At 39.2% G+C, this 27,183-nt stretch overlaps 1 protein-coding gene across 3 annotated transcripts in view; it reads right to left on the bottom strand.

Annotated features, from left to right (window-relative positions):
- LIMS1 (LIM zinc finger domain containing 1) overlaps window positions 1-27,183 on the bottom strand; it is a 149,237-nt gene that overhangs the window by 64,281 nt on the left and 57,773 nt on the right. The window lies entirely within an intron of this gene.

Below are 27,183 nucleotides of genomic sequence, written 5' to 3' on the forward strand. Positions count from 1 at the left end.
AAGCCACACTGTCTGCCTAAAGGTGTTCTGGGTGCCTGTGCAGCCCTTGTAGTTAGTGGCATATCTGATCCTAGATGATGATGAAGTTACAAAGGAGATTTGTTTTGGTGTGTATGGAGTGTGAGTGTTTTTGCAAGAGGGGTCTGCAGATAATGGAGGACAGATAACATGGAGCAAGTCCTTTATCGTTAAAGGCTTCAAATGACAACATCAGTGCAACAGCATGCAGGGTTCTAGCCTCCGTTTCTGATTCTCAATACAAATCACCATCTCACAGACACAGGCTAGATTCTTGGCAAGTTCTTAGCTAATCATCTGACTTCATGGTTCCAATAATTTCTCTTTGAGTAATCTGTATCAGTTTCTTTCCCTTCTAGAATGCCCTCAATAAGAGCACAGGAAGATGTCTCTGAAACTTCCTTTTGCACCATGGGCTAAAGCGTTAACATATACCCCCAACAGTATCTCTACAAAGATTAAGGTACCCACAAGGAAAGGGGGGAGGGGTCTATACCTTACTTCTTCTACTCAGGACACGCTAGCACCCCTCAGGGCTACTATTCATCACCCCAGTTCCACCACCTCAATGAAAGAACAGATAGATTCATACAGCTGCCATCAAAATGTAACATGTTTTTAAAGATGCAAGGAAAAAATTACTAATTATAACACTAGATTTAAATAGTCATGAAACACATAAAAAAATCAAGTGACAAATTTACCTCTTTGTCTTTCTGGAAGGACACACACACACATAAAAAGGGTAATACTGGAGGCTTCTGGGGAGCTTGGGCAGAAGAAAAGCCTTTCTGTTATAAAGTTCTGCTTTGAACTTTGAATATAGAAGATTTGCATATGCCTTTTGTATGAAACTCTAGGATCCCACTGAGACCTAAAGTACAGAAAAACTTAAAGTTTACAGTAACAGAAACATATAAAATTAGGATCCCTAAAGTGTCTAATTCTCACATTCTTGTCAAGATACGTGTGAATAAAAGAGCAACAACCACCAATCTTCAGTTTCTTTTTCACTCAAGGCATCAGGACAGAATAGATGCCCAATGAATAAAACACAAATTAATTTTGTATTTACTACAAACACAGAGACCTCAACAGTATTTTTTTTCCCTTTTCAGGTTTTTATTTAAATTCTAGTTAGAATACAGTGTAATATTAGTTTCAAGAAACCCCAACATTAAACAGTATTCGGTTCTATAAAAGATAAAAATAAGAGACGCTGATTTTTAATAGAGCTTTAAAAGAAGTAATGCAGCATGCTGACAAGGAAAACATGCTTGGCAACTACTAAAGGTTAACAAGACAGGAAACACCTCGCTGTGTAGGATGAATCCTGTATTTGATGAGTCTAAGGTTAAAAGGATGTGACCAGAAAAAAAAAAAAAAAGTTCCCGAGCTATATAACAAACACACTGAAACAATTCTTACCCTCTGACTTTTTTTTTTTTTAAGATTTTATTTATTTATTCATGAGAGACACATGCAGAGAGAGAGGCAGAGACACAGGCAGAGGGAGAAGCAGGCTCCATGCAGGGAGCCCGAGGTGGGACTCAATCCCGGGGCTCCAGGATCACGCCCTGGGCTGATGACGGCGCTAAACCACTGGGCCACCTGGGCTGCCCACCCTCTGATTTTTAAAATGGCTGTAATGACAAATGGGAACCTGAGCAAATCAATGCTTATGGGGGTCTAACAAAATTGCCACAATGAGTAGAACTAAATTCTGGGCTAGGGCAAGGCTTTTCTTACTTTGTCTTTTCACTGAGGAGGCTTCCTCTTTGTCCCCAGCACTCCTTCAGATGTGCTGGGATTTTACTGAGCTGTAAGTAGAATGAGGGGAAGGATACACGGCCACACAGCTGGGTACCTGCACAATTTCTAAAGGGAAATTCACAAATGCCACAAAACACACCACTGACTGACCAGCCAGATTACCAATTCCTCTCCTCACAGCAGTGTTCCTGAACTTCAGCACCAAGGGAGGGAGAGCACACCCTTGGAACAACAGGGTGGTGACCGGCAAAGGCAATCTCTTGTCATTTTTTTTTTTACTTTCATACTTTTCCATAGAAACAGAGCTATCAATTATGCCTTCTGTTTACAGTACAGAGGGAAGCCTATGCAAGTGCCTCTTCCGTGGGCCCCTATACAGGGAAACGTTTCAGGTTCGCACTCCAAGCATGTCTGAAGGCTGAAGGCAAGCTAGCCTCCCATTCAATGTGGAATTCCCTACTCTCTTTCTCCACAGAGGCTCACTCCTATATAGTATCATTTGCCTGGGATTCTCTGAACCTAATTACAACTTTTTATTCACTTCTATCCAAACTGTTGGGTTCTCTTTGAACCTGTACTTTGACATAATTAGATACCTGTTCCAGCTTAACATCATCAGAATAGCTGATAATTTCTTCTACAGGTTTAAGCTCTTGATTGAGATGACTCAATACAAGTTCTTCGGAGCATCACACAAGTCCTGTTCTGCCAGGCTAATCTAATCCAGTGGGTTTTCACCTTTCAGAGGGTCAGAGACCTTTTATAGATCTGATGAAAGTAAATGACTCTCAGAAAATGCATGTGAGCACATTTTTATCATCATTTCAGGGAACTGATAGTTTCTTCGGAAGCCAACAGATGGACTTTACCTTGGGTCTTTTTTTTTTTTTAAGATTTTATTTATTTATTCATGAGAGACACCGAGAGAGAGACAGAGAGAGAGAGAGAGAGGCAGAAACACAGGCAGAGGGAGAAACAGGCTCCATGCAGGAAGCCTGATGTGGGACTCGATCCTAGGTCTCCAGGATCACACCCTGGGCCGAAGGTGGCGCTAAACCGCTGAGCCACCTGGGCTGCCCTACCTTGGATCTTCTGATTTGCACTGATCTTCCCCCTTCTCTGAAAACCTGTAGCATCACAGAATAGGACTGTGGATCTAATTTGTTCCTTTAATATATATTTATTCAGTGTTCTGTAATAGGCTAGACACTGCTTGTCTCTTCTACATTTCTTCTAACTAATCATTCTGCCACTGATCTTACCCTCTTCTAAACTATCCTCCAAATTTCAAAGTGCTCTTTTAAAATATAAACTGATCAGGGGATCCCTGGGTGGCTCAGCGGTTTCGTGCCTGCCTTTGGCCCAGGGCGCGATCCTGGAGTCCCGGAATTGAATCCCGCGTCGGGCTCCCAGCATGGATCCTGCTTCTCCCTCTCCTCCGCCTGTGTCTCTGCCTCTCTCTCTCTCTCTCTCTCTCTATCATAAATAAATAAAAATAAATTAAAAAAAACTGATCATGTACTGATCCTGCGGCTCAGGAAAAACTTTTGAATGGCTCATTGCCATGGGGTGCAAACTGAGCCCAGCTGAGCCTGCACCATCTCCACATCTGCACTGAACTCCAGGTGCTTCCCAGGACAGGCTTCACTTCCTCTCACCTTCTGGCCTTTCCACACATAGCTTCCTAAGACTAGAAGATGGACCAACTCCTAATCATCCCACCAGGACTCAGTGTAAGGATGATCTCTTACAAGAAACATTTCTAGACTCTAAGCACTCACAGTTCCCTTTCTGTTGCTCCCAGAGTGCCTTCCCCTAGCAACTGTGCTTGCTTCCTTCTGTCATACTCACAAAGCTTCATGATAGATTGTTTCTCCATCCACCTCTCCCCTTAGGATAACAGGTCTGTGACGGTAGCAATACATCTAATTGATAACTGTGTCCAGAAGGCCAAATATATGGTAGGTATTTGTTAAATAAGTTCTTTGGTTTAGTGGTTCAACCAATTGATTTGGAGATCCTAATAACTTAGCGTGAGATTTAAGCTCCAGATTTTTTATTTTTTATTTTTTTGCATTTAACACTCAATATTACCTAAATGAGATTTTTTAAGATTTTATTTATTTGAGAGAGAGAGAGAGAGAGAGAGAGAGAGAGAGAGAGAGACTGAGCGAATAAGGAGGAGGGAGGGGCAAAGGGAAACAGAGGAGCAGACTCCCACAGAGCAGGGAGCCCAACAGAGGTCTCAATCCCAGGACCCTGAAATCATGACCTGAGCCCAAGGCAGAGGCTTAATCGACTGAGCCACCCAGGTGCCCCTAAATGAGGTTTTTAGAAGGCACATCTACTCCATAGTTTTACAAAATTTACATTCTTGGTGAGACTGTAAATCTCAGAAGCTTTTCATATTTGTAGAGTTGAACAGTACCTCCCACAATATAAACACTTTCCATTTGGGATAAGAAAAAAAATAAACCTAGATTTCTGAGTATATCTGTTTTTTTAGGTTGAAGTATAATTAACATACAATTATATTATTTTTGGGCATACACGATAATGACTCAACAATACTGTATATGACTCAATATTCATCATAAAAAGTGTACTGTTATGACATTATGACAGTTTTTCATGTACTTGATCCAAGTACTCCTTCAGGCATGAGAAGGTAAAGAAATCTAGTTAAACATCAAACCTCTAAAACTGATCATTAGTATTACTAAACTGTCAAGCCAGTGGCAAACTGGCTTCTGTTAGAGTTAACTGGGCCTCATTAGCAGTACCTTTTGTACTAGCTACCAAGAGCCTGTAAAGTGGTCAAACAGTTGTACATTTCCAGGCCATTCATTTCCTTGTGTGACATATAGTAGAGAAGAATTTTATGTCTTGCAATTAACTTTGAACTTAATGAATCCTTTTTTAGTTTAAATTTTATCTCATGAATAATCATTTACAGGGGAAAGCAAACACTCTCTAGTAAAGCAAGAATATCATCCTTTCTCACTATGTCTAACATATTCAGCTCCTAAACATTTGTTTATCGGCCATGCTATCTCCCTAAAAGAGACCTCTCAAGAGTGTTCTGGGCCATGAATAGGAAGGAAGGACCCGGTGCTGACAAAAGATCTGCCGCAGAAGAGTTCAAATTCCGATATGCCATTGTAAGCAGGTTCAAGTTCAAATTAACCAGAGCAAAAAAATACAAGACAGAATAAACTCTGCAAAAAAAAAAAAAAAAAAATAGCCCACAGTCAGAAAAAAAAACCACCAAAAAATACAGTCCCATTCATAAATAGATGACACTGCCAATTGTCTACAAGTCCCTCTGAATTTTTTCTTTAATTAGCTTTTCTGTAACTCACTCAAGATGGACACACCTGAGTGGACAGGCTGACCTGTCATCAGAAGCTTATGAGAAGCTCACTGTATCATTCTGAGTCAGAGACAGACTGAAGTTTCTCTCACAACCAGCAGTCTGAGGTCATCTATAGTATTTTGCTAGATAATTAATGTTCTCAGAAGATGCTGTCAAGATATGGCAAGTTTTCCTAGCACATTTCAAAGGAATTTGAAATAAAATTTCAAGTAACCTATCCCATCCACATTTTTAGAAGGCTGAGCAAAAGGGAAGTTGGTATAAGGATACAAGGAAACCAGAAGACATTCCATGTTTGGCAGCTTACTTTCTGTGTTTGGCATATAAGCACACAGGAAGTCATTTCACTATCAAAGTCCTCAATTCTTCCATTTAGAGACAGAAGCAACTGAACCAGATGATACCAGTGGTCTTTTCCCTAGATTAAAATGACTTGACTTTGGGGCACCTGGGTGGCTCAGTGGTTGAGCATGACATCATAGCTCAGGTCATGATCCTGGGGTCCTGGGATCAAGTTCCCACATCGGGCTCCCCACAGGAAGTCTGCTTCTCCTCCCTCTGCTTGTGTCTCTGCCTCTTTCTGTGTCTCTCGTGAATAAATAAAATCTTTAAAAAAAAAAACAAACTTGATTTTAAGAAAGGACCTGAGTAACATGATGTGCCAATGTTGATGAAGTTCTAACAGTACACTTTACCCCAATCACTGTGTTAGTGAGAAATCCCATTCCTGAGTAAATTAGGAACACAAGGTTAGGATTTATACATCAGCTCTTCAACAAACATTGTTTGGAGCCTAACATATGCCAGGTCCTCACAGAGTGTAGAGGCAGGAACAGAGGAGAAAGACACTGAGCATCTTTGAATTTTTCTTGATTGTTGCTCTCCTGTTCACTTTCTGTTTCGGTCAAAAGAGCTACTCCAAAGACAAGATCTAATGAGGATATAAAATACCATGAGAAGGCATCCTGATCATCCCAGACTCAACACTTGCAGCAAAAACAGAGAATCTTCCTCAACAGAGCCCTGAAATCATAGGGAAGGAATAGGAAGTAGATGTTTGAGGAGAGTTGCACTTTTCTTCTACAAAGTAAACTGTAACGTACCTCATTTGACGCCCTAAACGTGTTTTTGGAAAACGGAATACAAGATTAAACTTTTGTAAACAGAATAATTTTTAATTCTCCAATGAAACTTGTTTTTTAAAAAAAATTTCTACTGGTAATATTTCAATGAAAGAGAGCTTTTCTGATTATCCAGATTTTCACATAATTCAACTTATATATGTTTTGATACAATTTTTTTTAACATTGCTATATCATTTCTACTCTCTCTACCTGTGTACTTCATAGCACATTGATATCTGCTGAGCATATTTCTAAACTAAACTCTCATTTGAAAAAATCTAACAGGTGAAGTAATTATGTATGGGAGGACCAAAGAAACAGTTATTTCCATATTCTAAGGCAGGCAAAGTCACAAGCCAGCACTGTGGTCTTCTGAAGCCCCGGAAGAACAAACACAGTTGTGCTCCCTGCCCTCGGATTTCAGGTGTGTTTTAAAGACTAAACCACAATACCTGCCTTACCCCAATATAGGACTCATTACTACAGGCAGCAATGTCAATACATCAACTTTCACAGCAAAACTATTTTCACAAAGTTCTCAAAATATTTCTAGGTTCTGTATGTCTCATCTTAAAGGCAACAACATAAAGAAAATGTTTGTGTCACCTCATTTCTAATGTCAGCATCATCTTTTCACTGTTATTTTTTTACCTCAGATAAAAGTTCAATTCCATGATAAAAATAGGATTTTTAAGAATGCTCTAAAGACACAATTATTTCAATAAGGGCAATATTTCCTGTACAGTTTTACTGTTCTAGAATGATCAATGGTAATTATTATTCATGATATAGTGCTGTGTGGAAAAAGGCTACAAGGTACTGCATACTCTTTCCATTTTGTACAAAAAGACCACATATGTGTGCACATCTACACACACACACACACCACAGAGTCTGGAAGAGTATATACCAAAATATCTCTGGTTGGTAGGATCTGAAAAGATTAGAAATTATTCTTTTATGGATTATCTATGTTTTCTAAGTTTTCTACAATGTACAAATATAGTTCTATAATAAGGAACCAAAATTTAAAATGCTTAAAATAATGAAGAGAACAAAAATTAAATGAAGATACACTATTCAATTTTCCAAGGGGTTCGTAATCAAATCAGGGAGAAAGAACACCTCATAAATCTCAGTATATATAACCAAATACTGATGTGTCCCCTGGAGTCAGTTGGATTTGAGCGAGAGCTGCAGTACAGGAAAGGGTTTGGGGGAGAGGGAAGTAGAGGGCACTCCAGGTGGAGGAGACATCTTCCCATATGACTAAGAGAGATCTGTCAAAGGGATAATAGGAGCAGCAGACCTTCTAAGGCAGGATCACAGTTTTCAAGGTGGCCTGAAAAAAAATGGAAAGTCATGTGCAGAGGGTTTTTTAGCCCAAGTGTAAGATAACGGTCCACCTGAGGATCTCATGAGAAAGAGAAGGGGGACAGATACAGACATTACAATAGGCCCGATGGGCAGGGATCTGTAAAAGTGTATAGAAGATTATGCTGTGACCGCCCCATGTCCATCATTGTACTCATACATGTTTAGTGCACACTTAACATGTGGCAAGCACACTTAACATTTGGCAAGTTCACTTAACATGTGGTAAGTTCTTGCGGGGCCTGCAGGCTCCTGGTGGTACTAGTGCTAACCATATAATCACACAAACATATATTTAAAAACACATCAAATGACAGAATAGGCTGCCATGAGAATGCTTACAATAAGGAGCAGGGGAGGGATGGCAGAGAAATGTTTCCTGAAATGGAAACATTAGCTCTGATACTGCAAAACCTAAAAGATGAGAAGTCACTAAAGGCTAAAGGGCCTAAGGGGTGGTGAGCATTTGTGGAAACAGGACCATTTGGTACAAAGACCTAGGGGCAGGAGGAAATGAAATCTGATTGTGTGGCGAAGGGGAAGAGCTGGCAGGTGAGATGAGACAGGCAGTGGCATGTTTCAAGGGGCCTTGTAATTTTTAACTGAAGAGCAATGGGAAGCCACTGTACTGTTAAACAAGGGACCAACACCACAAATTTGTCCACAAAGATTTCTCTCATGGTGGCATGTGGGGAGGGTGGATTTTAAAGGGCAGGTGGGGTTGGGCATGGAGGCAGTTTCCAGGGAAGAGATAACACCCTGAGTTACAGAGGTATGAGAGGAATGTTGGAGGTAACAGAGAAGCCAGGATCATAGACAGACAAAGGGACAGGAGAGGCAGTAAGCAGGGACACTGATAACACTTCCCACGTTGTTAGAGACATAGCAACACTAACCTGGTAAAATACAGCATGAGCTGTACTTTATGTTCCTTTAATCTTGTCCACAGAGAGGCAGGCAGTTTAAACCTACTTTGAATCTAATAAAATAATTTTTAAAGAGTGTTTACAAAACAAAACCTGAAAACAAAAACAAAAAGCTGGGACACAAAATGTTCACCTGTCGTTAGTACAAAGTTCAGAGTCTCCTGACTCTCTAATATGGTTGGTCACTACTAACAACAGCAGGGTGCCTACCATGCACACTATGCATACCATCTAATTTAATTTTCATCCCGGTCATATGAGGTGTGTATCATTATTCTTCCCATATTGTGCATAAGGTAACTAGGTGCTAAAAGTTAAATGTCTTCACCAAACAACCTAGCCAATAAGGGAGACAGTGTGGATCTGTGGATCCCAAGCCAGGTCTACCTGACTCAAATGTTCCTGTTTTAGCCGTTAACTACACTGTCTCTAGGCCCCCAAACACTCTCCTCACACATCATCAATAGGTCCACTCTGACCTGGAACTCCCTCTCAACATTGACAAACTTAACCCAGGAAGCTTCTGGAACTTGACAGGCACAGGAGCCCTGAGGACAAGTCCCAGGCTGTAAACACAGACTAGAGACTGCCAAGCTCACCACAGCCAGCCCACATTTTCCGACCCTGAAAATGAAGAGTAGTCTAGTTATGCTCTAGACTAATATTGTGAATGGGCAATCTGAGGGCTTGGAAGGAGGCCTGTGGTGTACTCCTGTACAATTCCCCCTGCTACACATCTTCCTCCTTGGCTAACCTTCTCCCACCAGTCTGGAAGCAAAGGCCAGTAAAAGAAAGGAGTCAAATTGGTAATATTCAATTTAACTGAATTCTGGGATTCCGTAAGAGTTCTGCAGGTCAAAATTACCAATGCTACCTCATTTCCTTGCAGAGTACATGGGATGACTCAATGTTTCCAAGAGTTGTGGAAAAAAGAGCAACGATTCTAATGAAAACAGGTTTCCTCCATCAGAGCAAGTCTGCTGAAACCATGCACACTGTTACAGGGGAGGCTTTGGAAGCAACCAAGATAACACAAAGATGTCAGAGGGTGTGGGTGCAGGAAGAGGCCCTGAGAATGTGACCAAGCCCATTTCAATTCCTTTGAGAGCACTTTACACCACAAACAAATGTTAGAGTTTAAACCGCACAGTCAGCTTATAAAGGAGTTAATTCTAAAACACAAACCAATCACTATGTGAGACTAATCAAGAAAGAAAAAAGCATGCAGTTTCATTCCCCAATCATGATGTAAGAATCCCCGTCAAGAGAAAAAAGGTAACTTCTGAAGCCTATATTTGATTGATCTACACATACTAGAGAAATATGTTCTACTGAATAAAAATTCTTTAGCGATGAAATACCTAAAACTGAATGAGATCCCTGTCACAAAATCAAAGCAAAGAACTCATTTCTAAGGAAATGGTCCCCCCACCCCTGTCATGGGAGCCAGCTTCTTCTCTGACATTCACTATGATTTAGGAAATACTACCTTTGTCAAAAGCTATGTTTATTGAGAGCTTACCATGTGCTAGGAACTGTTCAGAGCACTCTGAATGCATTTATCAAATTTATTTTTTGCAATGGTCAAATAAAGTAAGTAATACTATTTCTACTTTAAAGATGATGAAACTGATGTAGCAGTATAAGTAATCTGTCCAAGATCACACAGTTTTTATATGATTAAGAATTTGAAACCTTATGCTTCACTTTAATCAAACTTTTAACCATTACAATATATTGCCTCCTAGCTAGCAAATGGCTATTTTCTCAACAGTAGAAGAAAACTTATGATAAAAAATTATTTTAAAATTCAACCGAGGTTAAATGCAGTGTAGTATCCTGGACTGGATGCTATGAAAGTAATGTAAAATGTTAAGAGGAAACTAGGTGAGGGGTATGGAAGGATTCTCTGAACTCTCTATCTCTGCAACTTTCCCATAAATCTAACATTATTCCAAAATAAAAGTTTATTTTAAAGATTCAAAACTATAATTCAACATGACAAGAAAGCTGGTACCTCCAAAAAGTAATCACAGGAGAGAAAAATGGGGAAGGGATTTTCCTCTAAATTAAAAGTGATTTAAGATACATAAAAATCAGTGTATTATTAAAATATGACCTTTGTTTAGATCCTGGTTCAAACAAGCCAACTGTAAAGGAATATTCTTAGGTGAAAAATTTGATCAGGGAATGGGTGTTGGATGATGCCAAAGAATTATCACTCACTCGGTTAGACATAGTAATAGCACGTTTTTTTGTTTTTTTAAGATTTAATTTATTTACACACACACACACACACACAAAGATTTCATTTATTTATTCACAACAGACAGAGAGAGAGAAAGGCAGAGGGAGAAGCAGGCTCCATGCAAAGAGCCTGATATGGGATTTGATCTCAGGACAACGGGATCATGCCCTGAGCCAATGGCTGACGCCCAACCACTGAGCCACCCAGGTCTCCCTAGCATATGTTTATATAAGAAAATGTCCATGTTATCAGAGACTAATTTTAAGGTATATTGGGATGAAATGACCTAATGTCTGAGATTTGCTTTAAAATACTACAGTAAATTAAGAGAGAAAAATAGCCCCAATAGCTAAAGCAATTTGAGAAAGAAGAACAAAGCTTATTTCAAACTATATTACAAAGCTACAGTAAACAAAACAGTATAGTATCAGCACAAAACACACACATAGTCCAATGGAACAGAACAGAGAGCCCAGAAATAAGTTTGTGAATTTACAGTTGGTTAATTTATAACAAAGGAGCCAAGAACATACAATGAGAAAAGAATAGTCTCCTTAGTAAATGGTGCTGGGAAAATGGAACCGTCACACGCAAAGAATGGCACTGGACCACTCTCTTAAACCACACACAAAAACTAACTCAAAATGGATTAAAGATTTAAACATAAGACCTGAAACCATAAAAACTCCTAGAAGTAAAACACAGGCAGTAAGCTCCCTCACATCATCTTCACAATGAGTTTTTGATTTGAAACCAAAGGCATGGGAAACCAAAATAAACAAGAGGGACTACATCAAGCTAAAAGCTTCTGCACAGTGAAGAAAACTATCAATAAAATGAAACGGCAACCTATCAAATGGAAGAAAATATTTGGAAACCATATACATAGGTTAATATCAAAATGTACAAAGAAGTCATACAATTCAATAGCAAAAAAAACCCTAACTGATTAAAAAATACACAGAGGATCTAGACATTTTTCCAAAGAAGACATAAAGAGGTCCAACACTGCTCAATATCACTCATCATCAGGGAAATGCAAATCAGAACTACAGTGAGATAGCACCTCACACCACTTAGAATGGCTATTAAGTAAAAAGATAAGAAATAACAAGGATGCTGGCAAGGATGTGGAGAAGAACCCTTGTGCATTGTTGGTGGGAATGTACATTGGTGCAGCCACTGTGGAAAACAGTATATATATTCTTTTTTATTTTTTTTTAATATTTTATTTATTTATTCATGAGAGAGAGAGAGAGAGAGAGAGGCAGAGACATGGGCAGAGGGAGAAACAGGCTCCATGCAGGGAGCCCGGCATGGGACTCGATCCTGGGTCTCCAGGGTCAGGCCCGGGACTGAAGGTGGTGCTAAACCGCTGAGCCACCGGGGCTGCCCAGTACATATATTCCTCAAAAAATTAAAAACAGAACTACCATATGATCCAACAATTCCACTTCTGGGTACTTATCTGAAAGAAACATAAACACCAACTTGAGAAGATATCTGCACCCCCATGTTCACTGAAGCATTATTTACAATAGTCAAGACATCGAACCAACCTAAGTGTTCACTGATGGAGAACGGATAAAGAAAATGTGATATATAGGGGCGCATGGATGGCTCAGTGGGTTGAATCTGCCTCGGCTCAGATCATGATCCTGGGGTCCTAGGATTGAGCCCTACATCAGGCTCCTTGCACAGGAGGGAGTTTGCCTCTCCCTCTCTCTCTGCCCCTCCCCTTGCTTGTGCTCGCTCGCTCTCTAATAAATAAATTAAAAACTTTAAAAAGAGAAAATATGATACAAACACATATGTGTATATACAGAGACACACAATGAAATATTATTCAGTCACAAAAAGGAATGAACTTTTGCCATTTGCAGCTACATGGAAGGACCCTGAGGTCATTATGCTAAATGAAATAAGTGAGACAGAGAAGGACAAATACTGTGTGATCTCACTTATATGCAAAATCTAAAAAAAAAGAAAGAAAGAAAGATTCAAAGACTCACAGAGACAGAGAACAGATTGTGGTTTGTCACACGTAGGAGTTGCAGGAGCAGCAGGCAAAATTGGTGAAGGTGGTCAAAATGTACAATTTTCCAGTTTGTAAATAAGTCATGGGGATGTAACATATAGCGTGGTGTCTACGCTTAATAATATTGCACTGTATATCTGAAAGTTGCTAAGAGCAGATCTTAAATGTTCTCATTACAAGGAAAAAATTTTGTAACTATCTTAAAAGATGTTTAGACTTATTGTGGTAATCATTTCACAATATATAAATATCAAATCATTATGTTGTATACCTGAAACTAACGTATGTCAATTATATCTCAATTTAAAAAGAGAGACAACAAGGATATGTGAAGCAAATATGGTAATATAGTAAGTATCTCAGGATAATGAGTATATGGAGATTCATTTCTTCCATTTTTATATTAGGAAATTTTCATAATAAAATTATTTTAACTTAAAACAAAATTCAACCAATGGGGATGAAATCAAGCATGAATACCTTGAAGTCAGAACACGATACCCTGACAGCAGTATAAAAACAGCCCACATGCAATGACTGGACAATAGAAAGTCTGGGACAGGATTCCTAGGTTTACTGGGTGCTTTTGTAATGAGGTATCTGAGGATGTCACATTTGAGGGATGTTTAAATAGTTCCATCACACAAAATACAGTAAAGGATATGTTCAATTTCAAAAGAAGGGCACGGGGAGAGAGGAGAAGAGAATATTATTCTAGGTAGAGGAAAAAAAAAAAAGAACAAAGGCATAGAAAGGTGGAAACCTGTCCCACAAAAGAATAGCCTCATTTTGTGGAAACACAGTGGGAACAGAGGAATGCAAAAGATCAGGCATCAAGGCAGGGCCATATTTTGAAGATCTGTCAATGCCAGGCTAGGAAATTTATATGATATGTGATAAAAGGCCATAAATGGTTTGGATTCAGGGTGGATGGAGAGGGTTACAGGCCTGGAGATATCCAGCTGTGGAATACAGTGTAGGCAGCAAGATATACCCATGGGAGGAGGGAAGAGAAGACTCCAGAGTGAAGGTAGAGCCTTCATGATCTGTCAGGTGAAAAGGTTGCTGAGAAAAAACAAAACAATAAAAGCATATACACCTAAACAGGAAATTCTTTTGCAAGCACCCAGGCCAGATGATGCCCCAAATAAGACCACTTTGAACTCTCAGCACTCTCAAATCATCCACCCACTCTCTTTCCCATCACTCTTGAGGATAACCTCCCCTACTTTAAAGAAAGCAGAAGTCATCTGAAAGAAGCCACCTCAGCTGTCTATAAATCCTCATTTTCACTATTCTCCCCCCTTCTCTCAGGATGACTTCCAGTTTCAACAGAATTTAATCAATGGCACAAAATAACGCTAGTTCTACATTACTGCCATCTTGTCGTAGTGATGATAATAATTATGGTGTTAATGCTCTACATATTATCTCATTTAATGGTCAGAACACCCTGTGAGACAAGTGCTATCCCTATTTTGCAGAAGTAGAAACCAAGCTCTGTACTTAGTGACAGCAATGGGATCTGAAAGGGGATACCAGGTACCCAGCTCTCCAGTCTATAATCACTCTACTATACTGTCTCTAAATGCGTATCCTTAAGAAAAAAGATGTCAAAAGTTGTGCTTTCTTCAATGGAACACTATGTAGCTACAAAAGAAAAGTCATTAACTAAAGTTAAATAAATCCACATGAATAAATCTAAACAATAATATTAAGTGAAAACCCTAAGTTTTGTCGTAACACAAACAGTATACACTATATAAAATCCAAAACAAAAGAATATCATGCACTATTAAGAATACATAAGTGGGGATCCCTGGGTGGCGCAGTGGTTTGGCGCCTGCCTTTGGCCCGGGGCGCGATCCTGGAGACCCGGGATCGAATCCCACGTCGGGCTCCCAGTGCATGGAGCCTGCTTCTCCCTCTGCCTGTGTCTCTGCCTCTCTCTCTCTCTCTCTCTGTGTGTGTGACTATCATAAATTTAAAAAAAAAAAGAATACATAAGTGTGTAATAAAAGTATAAAGATATATAGAGAAGTAATACAAATTTAGGAAAATGGTTTCCTCATGGAGGAAAAGTAGGGGTGGGAGATAACCAGAATAGGAAAGTGTAGCAAGAGATTTCAACTACATTTGTAATACTTTCTTTCTTTAGATGTGATAGATATTTGAAGGCTTCTTCTACTAAATTCTATATCTCTTCTTTTTTAAAAAAAATAAAAAACAGATGAAGATACAGAGCAGACACTCTCTTAGTATATGTTTGTAAGTCCCTAAATTTCAAAGCACTCTTTCTGCCATCATGTGGCTCCTAAAGATACTACATGCATATAATTTTCAGAAAATGAAAGTTTAAAAAGGGGCATTGCTTTTTTTTTTTTTAAGATTTTATTTATCCATTCATGAGAGACAGAGAGAGAGAGAGAGAGAGAGAGAGGCAGAGACATAGGGAGAGGGAGATGCAGACCCCCCCATGCAAGGAGCCTGATGTGGGACTGGATCCCAGGACCGCAGGATCACACTCTGAGCTGAAGGCAGATGCCCACCCGCTGAGCCACCCAGGCATCCCTAAAAAGGGGCATTGTTAATTCTCAGGTACAATATCACATGAATGTAATCCCTAGTGAAAGCCTGAGCAGCCATCATTTGATATATAACCATCATTAAAAAGCATCTTACCACTTCTAAATAATAAAATAGTAGACATAAAACATGATGCTGGTAAAAAGGATTACCCTGGACCCCTATCTTACCCACTCACAAAAATTAATTTGAAATGGACTAAGAACTTACACGTAAGACCTGAAACTGTAAAATTTCTGAAAAAAACGTAGCAGAAAAGCAATATGACATCAGTCTTAATAGGGATTTCTTGAATAAGACACCAACAGCACAACCAACAAAAGCAAAAATCAGTAAGTGGGATTACATCAAAACTAAAAGGCCTCTGCATAGCACAAAAAGCAATCAACAAAATGAAAAGGCAACCTAAGAATGGAAGAAAATATTTCCAAACCATGTATCTAACAGGAGCTAATATCCAAAATATATAAGGAACTCATAGAATTCAATGACCAAAACACAAACAACCTGACTAAAACATAGGCAGAGGCCTTGCAAAGATTATCCAAAGATATAAAAATGGCCAACGAATTCATGAAAAAGTGCTCAATATCACTAATCATCAGGGAAATGCAGATCAAAATCACAAGGAAATACCACCTCATAGCTGTTAGAATAGCTATTATCAAAAAGATAAGAGTTAAGTGTCCATAAAAATGTGGAGAAAAGGAAACCCTCGTGCACTGTTGGTGGGAACTGGTGCAGTCACTGTGGAAAACAGTATGGAAGTTCCTCAAAAAATTGAAAATAGAACTACCATATGATCCAGCAATCCCACTTCTGGGTATATATTTGAAGGAAATGAAATCACTGCCTCAAAAAGGTATCTGCATTCCCTCCTTCACTGCAGCATTATTCACAGTAGTTGACACATAGAAACAAGTGTCAACAAGTGTCCACTGATTGATTGATGCAAATGGATAAAGAAAATGTGGTCTATGTAAGCATACATATGCAATGGAATATTATTCAGCCTAAAAAAGAAGGAAATCCTGACATTTGCAACACAATGATGGACCTTGAGAGTATTATGCTAAATAAGATAAATTAGAGAAAACCAAATACTGTACAATCTCACTTATATGTGGAATCTAAAAACACTGAACTCACAGAAACTGAGAGTAGGATGGTGCTTGCCAAGGGCTGAGGGGTGGAAGAAATGGAGAGGTGTTCATCAAAGGGTGTAAACTACTAGGTATAAGATGAGTAAGTTTTGGGGATGTAATGCACAGCATGATGACTATCACAATTAAAAAATACATTTCGTTGATGTCAACGAAATGGTGATTGCATAAGGTGCTGGCTGTGTTAACTAACCTTATCATGGTAAATGTTTCTCAATGTAGACATGTCTTAAATCATCACATCATATTCCTCAAAGTTACACATGTTATGTGGCATTTATAGCTCAATAAGCTGGAAAAATAAAAATTAAAAAAATAAAAAAAAAAAACAGGACAGCCTGGGTGGCTCACTGGTTTAGCACTGCCTTTGGCCCAGGGTGTGATCCTGGAGTTCTGGGATCAAGTCCCACGTCAGGCTCCCTGCATGGAGCCTGCTTCTCCCTCTGCCTATGTCTCAGCCTCTCTCTCTCTCTCTCTCTCTCTCTCTGTCTCTCTCTCTCTCTGTCTCTCATAAGTAAATAAAATCTTAAAAAACAAAAAACAAAAACACATTTTGCTAGGAAGCACACTCAGAAGAAGAGAGTATTATAATAATGAGAGTTATTGGATATAAACTGTTTAAAAGAAAAGCATCAACATAATATGCATTAGAGACAGTAAGGTTAAACAGTCAAGATTAACAAAAACAGATACAAAGGGCTAGCTTTCAGAGGCAATTCCTTTAATAGGTAAATGAAGATCTAGACACACACTTGAAAACCCAGAATAAGCAGAAAGAACAGAGTAAAAAGAAACTCTGTCCATAGTATTAAGTCTCACTTAATTTAGTACTTTATAATTTGGTACCATTAATAGCAAATTTTATGAGAGATCAACATCTCTCTTCTGAATATTTAGGTTAGAGAGAAATAAACCTAAAAACTGTATCACAGTGAATCTTAACTAGATAGAAACATGTCCTGTGTAAAATTAATTGCATACAAGCACCACTTATACAGTAATGGTATCAGACAACTGGCATGCTTCCTTAACTTCTGTCACCAGTCGGGGGAGTGGGGAAGCTGAATATTGCACAGCAGTGCCCACCATGTCCTTTATCTTGATCAAAGGCTGCCAAGCTAAAATCTTGAAGTCATTCTTGGCAACTTCTTTCTCACTAACCCAGTCACCAAAACCAGTTGATTTAATGTATGAAATGTCATCTCCATTTCTCTCTTCATTGATGTTTATGTACCTCACACCCTCCCTACACCATACTGCATACCCAACTGAGGCCCCCATCCTCTATCTCCCTTCCATAAGAGGCTGGGTTCAGAGTCAACCAGACTTGAACTCAGATCCCAGCTTTTGTACTTACTTACTAGCTATTTTTCCCTTATTTCTAAAAAGGGGATGGTTATAACATACCTCACACAACTCCTATGAAAATCACATGGGCTAATGGAGGTCAAGTGTAGGAGAAGGAGTAACAGAAACTTCACTGAAAACATAGTCAGGAAGCCCTGAAAGAGGAATTCTCACCAATGCACCACTTTCCACAGCCAGCAGAGCCAGCAGGAAGAAGGAAGATAATTCTTATCTTGACAAGAAAGGGCCCTTTTCCCACAGGAATTTTCTCTCACTTTTAAGAAAAAGAGGTACAATCTCTTCCTGCTCCAGAAACCTCCATAGCCTTAGCTCTTGTTCTTCTCCAGTGAACTTTTGTTTACAACAATCTTCCCCAATTTCACGATAACACCTAATAAAAGTGACTTCGTGTTGTCCCTTTGGACCTGCCTGTGGTTTGCCAGAGTTTGCTGTCCCGAACTGCAACTTCTCTGCTATTCCTGAATAAATACATTTTGCTAGGGAAATAACTATTTTAAGGTTGACAAGTGGCATATAATAAATGTTAAAATACAGAATACATATCAACATTATCACCAATATTTCTCCTTTTCCTCCCTGCAAAGATTTTTTTAATGCAATTCTGATCATGCTATGTCTGTTTAAAATATTTCTTTTTTTAAAATATTTTATTTATTTATTCATGAGAGACACAGAGAGAGGCAGAGACATAGGCAGAGAGAGAAGCAGACTCCCTGCAGGGAGCCCTATGCAGAACTCGATCCGAGGACCCCAGGATCATGACCTGAGCTGAAGTCAGACGTTCAACCACTGAGCCATCCAGCCTCCCTTGTTTAAAATATTTCAATGGATGTCTATTTTATATGAAATATGGTTCAAAGACCTTGGCATAACATATGAGACATATGTAGGAGTACTGACAATACTTACGCCATCTCTGACATCAGTTCATGTTCAATTGATGGCCTTTTGGGGGCTGTGTGTTCCAGGTCCCTTGGAGATTAACATACATACCTTAGAAATGCCTGCCAAGGCCCAGATGGGGGAGGGAGGCTGGTTTGGGCCTATGTTAGAGATATCAGTCTTCCCCATTCCTGATGCACAGGTGATGGCACCAAGATCTAAGCGAAGGTTAGCTGTCCATCAGGTGCATGCAAGTCCTCGGAGGTGTGTGCAAACCCTCTGATCTCACTACAGTGCCCTTCTGCATATTCTCTTGTTCTATAAAATCTGTAGACTAAGTTCTGGACTTTATGGAAAATATTGCCATCAGTAAATTACCCTGAATAAAACTCTGTTAACTATATAGAGTCACCTGCTTCCTCTTCTGACCTCAGAGTGCCTTTTCAGTTTGGGGGACACTTTGCTATCTTTCCCTTACCTTCTAATAACATAATACTTTACAACGTACTTACCTGTCTGGCCTCACTTCTAGCCATTTTTTTTCTTCCAATTGTGTATCCCCTTCCTGCCATGAATCCCCTTACCCAACTACTGTTCCTCCAACTCAGTGTACTCTTTTGTGTGCCCATGAGGACAAGCAGGGGACAGCCAAAGAAGCCAGTGGGTTACACTAGATGGCTTCCATAAAGCCATCACTGCAAGGAGTGATCACATTCCCCAACTCCGCCCCCTGTGCCTATGGTGCCCAACTGCCCCACAGAAAGAAGGCTGCAGCAGACTCCTGAGGCCTCCCTCTGGCTTTTCTGTTGTTCTAGCTATTACCTGGCCACCAGCAAGTTTTCTGCAAAGCCTTCACTTTCCTTGCTTATAAATTAAAGACAGCATATGCTTGTTTCCCTCACAACATTTTTATTAAGAATTAAATAGGGTATTAATTAAAAACAAACTGGAAAAGATAATAAAGCACTATAGCAACGTTGGTCACTGAATGGTGGGACCTCAATATACTAACTAGTGGGTCACAGGAAAGTCAAAAGAGTATTAGTTCTTAGTATGTTTGCAGCAGAGGGCGAAGATACCCTACACAACTCCTTAAGGATATGTATTTTTAAAATATTTTATTTATTTATTCATGAGAGACACGGAGAGAGATGCAGAGGCACAGGCAAAGGGAGAAGCAGGCTCCATGCAGGGAGCTCAATGTGGGGCTTGATCCCAGGACTCCAGGATCATGCTCTGAGCTGAATGCAGACGCTTAACCGCTGAGCAAACCAGGCATCCCTCCTTAAGCATATTTTAAGGCACCACTGCAAGTACTTGCCAGGAAACCATTCCTTATTCCTAACCTTGCTCCAGCATGTGCCTCCTACCACCCACAGATGCCTAAAGCCATCCCCAAACCTCCAGGCCTATTTGACATTTCTATAGGTAGAAACTTCTGCCTTGAATGAAATCACTGGGCAAAAGTATCACCCTTGCTTTACAGAATTCAAAAGTGAGGTTTTAATCCTTATCAAAATCTCAATTGTTTTATGCAGAAATAGAAAAATCCATTCTAAAATTGTATGAAATTCCAAGAGACCTCAAAAAGCCAAACCAATCTTGAAAGAAACAAACTGGTCTCACACTTCCAGATTTCAAAACTTACTACAAGTTCCAGTATCAAAATAGTGTGACAGGGATCCCTGGGTGGCGCAGCGGTTTGGCGCCTGCCTTTGGCCCAGGGCGCGATCCTGGAGACCCGGGATCGAATCCCACGTCGGGCTCCCGGTGCATGGAGCCTGCTTCTCCCTCTGCCTATGTCTCTGCCTCTCTCTCTTTCTCTCTCTGTGGCTATCATAAATAAATAAATAAATAAATAAATAAATAAATAAATAAATAAATAAATAAATAAATAAATAAATAAAAAATAGTGTGATACTGGCATAGATACACAGACCAGTGGAACAGAATGGAGGGCCTGGAAATAAACCCTCACAAATACGGTCAAATGATTTTAGACAGGGTGTCAAGACCATTCAATGGTGAAAGGAGAGTCTTTTCAAATGGGAAAATTTATTTTTTATTTTAATTAATTTTTTTTAAAGCTTTTGAGAAAGAGCATGTGTGCATGCACACACGTGTGCGGGGGAGGGGGTAGGAGGAGCAGTTGGGGAAGGGAGAGGGAAAGATTCTCAAGTGGGGATCAATCTCAGGACCCTGAGATCATGAGCCAAACCAAGAGTCAGATGTTCAACTACGTGAAACACCTAGGCATCCCAAAATGGGTAAATTTATATCCACATGCAAAAGAATGGAGTTGAACTCTTAACTCTCACTACACACAGAAATTAACTCCAAATGGAGCAAATAAAACTATGGAAAGAAAACACATGGGAAAATTCATGACATTGAATTTGGCAACAGTTTCTTGAATAGAACACCAAAGGAAGAGCAAACAAAAGTAAAAACAGAGAACCAGGACTACACATCAACATTAAAAACTTCTGTGCATCAAAAGATATCATCAAAAGAGTTAAAAAACAAATCATGGGATGGGAGAAAATATTTGCACATTATGTATTTGATAAGGAGTTAATATCTAGATTCTATAAAGAACTCATACAATTCAACCACAATAAAAAACCCAACCAGATTTAAAAATGGGCAGAAGACTTGAATAGACTTTTTTCCAAAGAAGGAATACAAATAACTAGTCAGTACATGAAAAGATGTTTGATAGGTGCACTGTTGGTGGGAATATAAAATGGTTATAGTCAGTATGGAAAGCAGTATGGCCATGCCCGAAAAATAAAAAATAGAATTAACATGTGACCCAGCAATTCTACTTCTGGGGATATCTATAAGAATTCAAAACAGGGACTCCAAGAGATATCTCTATACACCCATGTTCACAGCAGTGTTGTTCATCACAGCCAAAAGGTGGAAGTGGCACAAATGTCTGTTGACAAATGCATAAACAAAATGTGATAAATATACATGACAGAATATTATTCAGCCTTAAAAAGGAAGGCAATTCTGAGACCTACAATATGAATGAGCCTTAAGGACATTACCCTAGGTGAATAAGCCAGTCACAAAAAGATGAATACCGTAAGATTAAACTTCATATAAGGTGGTATCTGAAATCGCCAAATCCATACGGACAGAAGGTAAAATGGTGGGTGCCTGGGGCTGGGGGCAGAGGGGAATGTGAAGTTAAGAGTTTCAGTTTTGCAAGACGGAAAGAGTTCTGGGGATGGTAGCACAGCAATGTTTATGTAAAAATGAGGTTCCAAGCTGCAAAGTGGGGGACCTGAATGACTGAAAGATTCTAATTCATCCTTTTCATTTTTTAGGTGTAGGAATGGAATTAAAGTCCCACAAGTAAGACCAGAGAGCAAGACCCTACTACACAGCTGACTATCAAAAAAAAAAAAAAAAAAGAAAAGAAAAGAAAGAAAAGAAAAGAAAAGAAAAGAAAGAGAAAAACGTATAATGCAAAAAGACTCAAAGACAGAAATGACAAGTTGAGTGGGACAAAGACAACAAAGTAGGCAGCACAATCACAGGAAGAGGATGAAAGGGAAATTCCAAGAACATTTTAAAATAATTCCTGTTTTGCTGCAATAGAAGGCTGAAACTATCATTTATCTTGCTCTGGGTAGAGCTGAAGTCTGTGGAAATTTCCATATAAGGTAGTTTGTTCATGGTTGTTTCCTCAAGCAGACATTATAGCTCCCATCTGAAAAAGGCATTAAGCGATTGGAAGAACTGACTCTTTTGTCAACACCCTGCTCATGTACATTAAAAGCTGTGGTTCCATTCTTAATGGTTAGTAGATTTGCCAAGACATGTCATTCCTCCAACTAAGTATGGTTCAGCATCTAGCACTTAATGCCATAGTTTTCCTGTGGTCATTACTGGCGGTGGTGATAATGACTGGTATGACTTTACTGCTCTTCATAAATGGCCCTTTGGTCAGTAATATGCCTTACACGACACGGTAACGTCTTTCTTTCTTTCAGATTTTATTTTTATGTAATTTCTATATCCAATGTGGCGGGCCTGAACTTAACAACCCAGAGATCAAGAGTTGGAGGCTCCACTGACTGAGCCAGCCGGGTCTCCATCTTTACTTTCGTAATTTTCATTTTTAATTTAAGCATAGTTGACACACGGTGTTTACATTAGTTTCAGGTGTACAACACAGTGACTCAATGAGTCTGAACGTTATATCTTCACTTCCTTTTATTTTTTTATTATTTTTAAAAGATTTTATTTATTCATGAGAGAGACAGGCAGGCAGAAGCAGGCTCCATGCAAGTAGCCCGACACAGGACTTGATCCCAGGACTCCAGGATCACACCCCTGGCTGAAGGCGGCAATAAACCACTGAGCCACTGGGGCTGCCCTCTTCACTTGCTTTTAAAGAGCAGTCCTGTCTTTCATGTATGGTACTTTTCTTCTATAGTTTTCCATCTTAAAAGAAGCTACTCTCCTGCCCCATCTTATTTCCTCCCAATGACTTCAAGGCAGAGCCTCTAACCTCAATTTTTTAGGATAAGTCTAGATACCTTTCTTGGACCTATGCTAATTTCGTAGCCACACAGCAATTTGGAATGTGGCTAGCTCAAACCAAGATGTGCTGTAAATGTAAAATGGAGTTGGGATTTCAAAGATTTAGCTCAGAAAAATGTAAAGTATCTCAATAGTTTTAATATGTTACATAATATGTATATAGTTTGGACATGACAACAGCTTGGCATGTGGAATTAAATAAAATATATTATTAAAATTAATTTCACCCGTTTCTTTGTGTATGCAGCTACTAGAAAAATTTAAATTATACATGTGATGTCGCTCATATTTTGTATTTTTGGATAGCACAAAATTAGATAATAGAATAAGCCTGGTTTACTGAGAAAGAGCAGCAACCTGGACTCTATCTCTTATTAGCAAAAAGGCAAATTTCCTCACCTGTGGGTTAGATTCTTCATCCTTAAATATGGGCATAATGAAACTCCCTCATAGGCTCAAGGACTAACAGAAGGGAAAGCATTTTAGCATTTACCAGCACAAAGTGCGTTCTTGGTAAATGTTACTTCCTTTTCTTTGAAAGTCTCAGAAACCCTGCAGACATGTTGAGTCGCTGATGTAGTCATCCTGGGGTTAGTCATGGAAAGTCTGGATCGCAATTCTCTTTTTTTCTTTCCTTTCCACTCTAATTATGTCCACAGAATCACTCGTACCAGGCAGAGCTGTGGGGTACTTTCTAAGCAACATCTATCCCCCTTCCCCACAGCTGCATTATCTATTCCCATCATCTGCTTACCTGCCATATTCTTCCCCGCACCTCTCTACTGGTCTATGTGTTAATAAATCATTAAAATGAAGGTCAAAATTCTGGCTGCAGCTCACCTCCTTAGGACTATTATCATTGCTCATCGCTACTGACTAAAGTCATGTGTAGCCTTGTTGTAATTTTAGCTACTTGATGTGTGTACACTATGCTCTCCTAAAATGCATGGATACATCCTTTATTTCCCACTAGCATCCCATCAGATATAAAATGAATGAAGACCTTTATAACGGTCTGAGATGTAAGTAAAATCACACTGAATACTGACTTTCCATTACTGACCAGGCCAATCAGGATTATGGGGAATGAAAAGCAATCCCTTTGACTAAGAAATCACATCTAATTTGGCAGTCAGCGGTTTATTTCTGGCTGATTCATCTGTGAAAAATTCTTTTTTGATTTCCTCCAAGCTGTTGCTAACAGTGTGCTGAGCTGGCAACGCTGAAAACAGTTTCTCTCTAGGATGATGCTATTTTCTTATTTTCCAACCAACTTTTCCCAAATACTTGCCATTATTTATTACAGATGTCAATCGTTCTGAAAGTCTGGCTTAAAGAAGTTCATTATGCATCATTGTGATCTAGCCTCTTGATCTCATTCCTTCTCTAAAACGCATTCCACTAGAAGGACAATAACTCCAGGTCCATGTGCAGCTGGGAGACAGAGAACGACCAGTTCCTGACAGATTTTCTCCCTTTAGAAAAGATGAGGGGTGACGACAGAATAAGAGGGGAGAGGGAAAAAGCTGGTGAGGAAAAGAAAACATACGGGCACCTGGGTGGGTCAGTGGTTGAGCATCTGCCTTTGGCTCAGGTAGTGATGCTGGGGTCCTGAGATCAAGTCCTGCATCAGGCTCCCTGCAGGGAGCCTGCTTCTCCCTCTGCCTATGTCTCTGCCTCTCTCTCTGTCTCTCTCATGAATAAGTATATAAAATCGTAAAAAAAAAAGAGAGAGAAGGGGAACAGATTTGAGGAAGAAGAGCAAGAGAGAAAGAAGAAAATCTATGGATGGGAGAGTTTGAAGAGATTCACACTGTTTAGAAAGAGAGAAAAATCACTGAGATCATCAAATATTCAATAAAACTCTATTTCTTTCGATCTTGAGCTCTAGTAGTTCTAGATCTTAAAGGAGACATGTATGAATGGTGCAGAATAAAATGAAAAACAAAGTGGGGAAACAGTCTGGTGGTCCTTCAAAAAGTTAAACATAGAGTTTCCATATGGCTCAGCAATTTCAATTCTGGGCATATACCCCAAAGAACTGAAAACTGGGATTCAAACATACTATTTGTAGCCTTGTGTTCACAGCAGCATTATTCATAATAGCTGGAAGATGGGAACAAATCCTTCCACAGATGAATGGACAAGCAAAATGTGCTATACCCATAGAATGCAGTAATATTTATCCATAAAAAGGAAAGAAATTCTGACATGTGCTACAATATGGATAAACCTCAAAAACATTATGCTAAGTGAAAGAAGCCAAAGAAGCTCTTATGTTATATAAGTCCACTTATATAAATATACAAGAGGCAAATTCATAAAGACAGAAAGGAAATTAAAAGTTATTGTGGCCTAGGAGGAAAGAATGGGGAGTTAATGCTTAATGGGATATAGAGTATCTGGGATGATAAAAAGTTTTTGATGTAGTGGTGACAATTGCACAACATCATGAATACAATTAACTGATTTCTATGCTTAAAAATGGTTAAAATGGTACATTCTATGGTACATGTATTTTACCACTATAAAAAAGAGAGAGAGAGAGAGAGAGAGAGAGAGAGGAGGGAACATTTCTTGACCACCTAAATCCCACCAAATATAAAGCCAGGATCCTTGTACACATGTCAATTAATCATCACTACTTACAGATTAGGAATTAATGCCATTTACAGATAAGGAATCTTTTGACTAAGGTATTTGAACCCATGTCCGGTAGTTCTAAAACCCACAGTCTTTTGATTATACCAAAGTGTGTGAAGAATAAAGAGACTCAGTGAATAAAATACATGAACGAGAAAGGCAGTTTCTCCCTACAGATCTGAAACTGTCAAATTAGAAAAAAAAAAACATGAATGGGACGCCTGGGTGGCTCAGGGGTTGAGCGTCTGTCTTTGGTGCAGGGTGTGATCCTGGAGTCCTGGGATCAAGTCCGACATTGGGCTCGCTGCATGGAGCCTGCTTCTCCCTCTGCCTGTGTCTCTGCCTCTCTCTGTGTGTCTCTCATGAATAAATAAAATCTTAAAAAAAAAAACATGAATGGTTGAACACAAAGAACTAGCTGTCCAAACAGTTCCCCATGGTGCCAAGAAACTTCCATTTAGCATAGTTTTTAAGCCCTGTAAATATATTGCTAAGAGAATATCTGCCTCTTCTTTCCTCCCAACACAGAATATTTGGTAAAATTCATTTTTCTATTTTTCCATGTTCTATGTAACCTACCCCAAACTCTCATCTGGGGTGGTAGAGTACCCATCCTCATCCTCAACAATACCATCATATACTTGTTTGGTATATAAAATACTTTCCTAATACATTACCTCACTTAATTAAATTCGCCACTCTGTAAGATACCATCTCCATTCTGTAGACTGGCAAACTATGCCCCCAAAATGATGCACTCATTTGGAGCTAAAATCTGACCTAGTATAGACACTGGGTAGAGGCAGTTATTGAGGTGCTGTTCATATATATATATATATATATATATATATATATATATATATATATATATCTTCTGAGAATGAATGTACCAATCAATGTATTGATAAGAACTTTTGGGCAAGATGTAATTCAAAATCACTGTAGGGTTTCTGTATTAAGACGAATGACCCTTTGAGGTTCCCTTAAACAGCTTCATTTTTTTCTCTGGGAACTCTTAGAGCTATTGACACCAAGAAACAATCAATGAGATTTAATAGTCTCTGCTACCTCTGATAAGGCCCTGGTTCAAGTCCCCATCACATC

The sequence above is a fragment of the Nyctereutes procyonoides genome, unplaced genomic scaffold (assembly GCF_905146905.1).
Source record: "Nyctereutes procyonoides isolate TBG_1078 unplaced genomic scaffold, NYPRO_anot_genome, whole genome shotgun sequence".
In the NCBI taxonomy this organism is placed as follows: domain Eukaryota; kingdom Metazoa; phylum Chordata; class Mammalia; order Carnivora; family Canidae; genus Nyctereutes; species Nyctereutes procyonoides.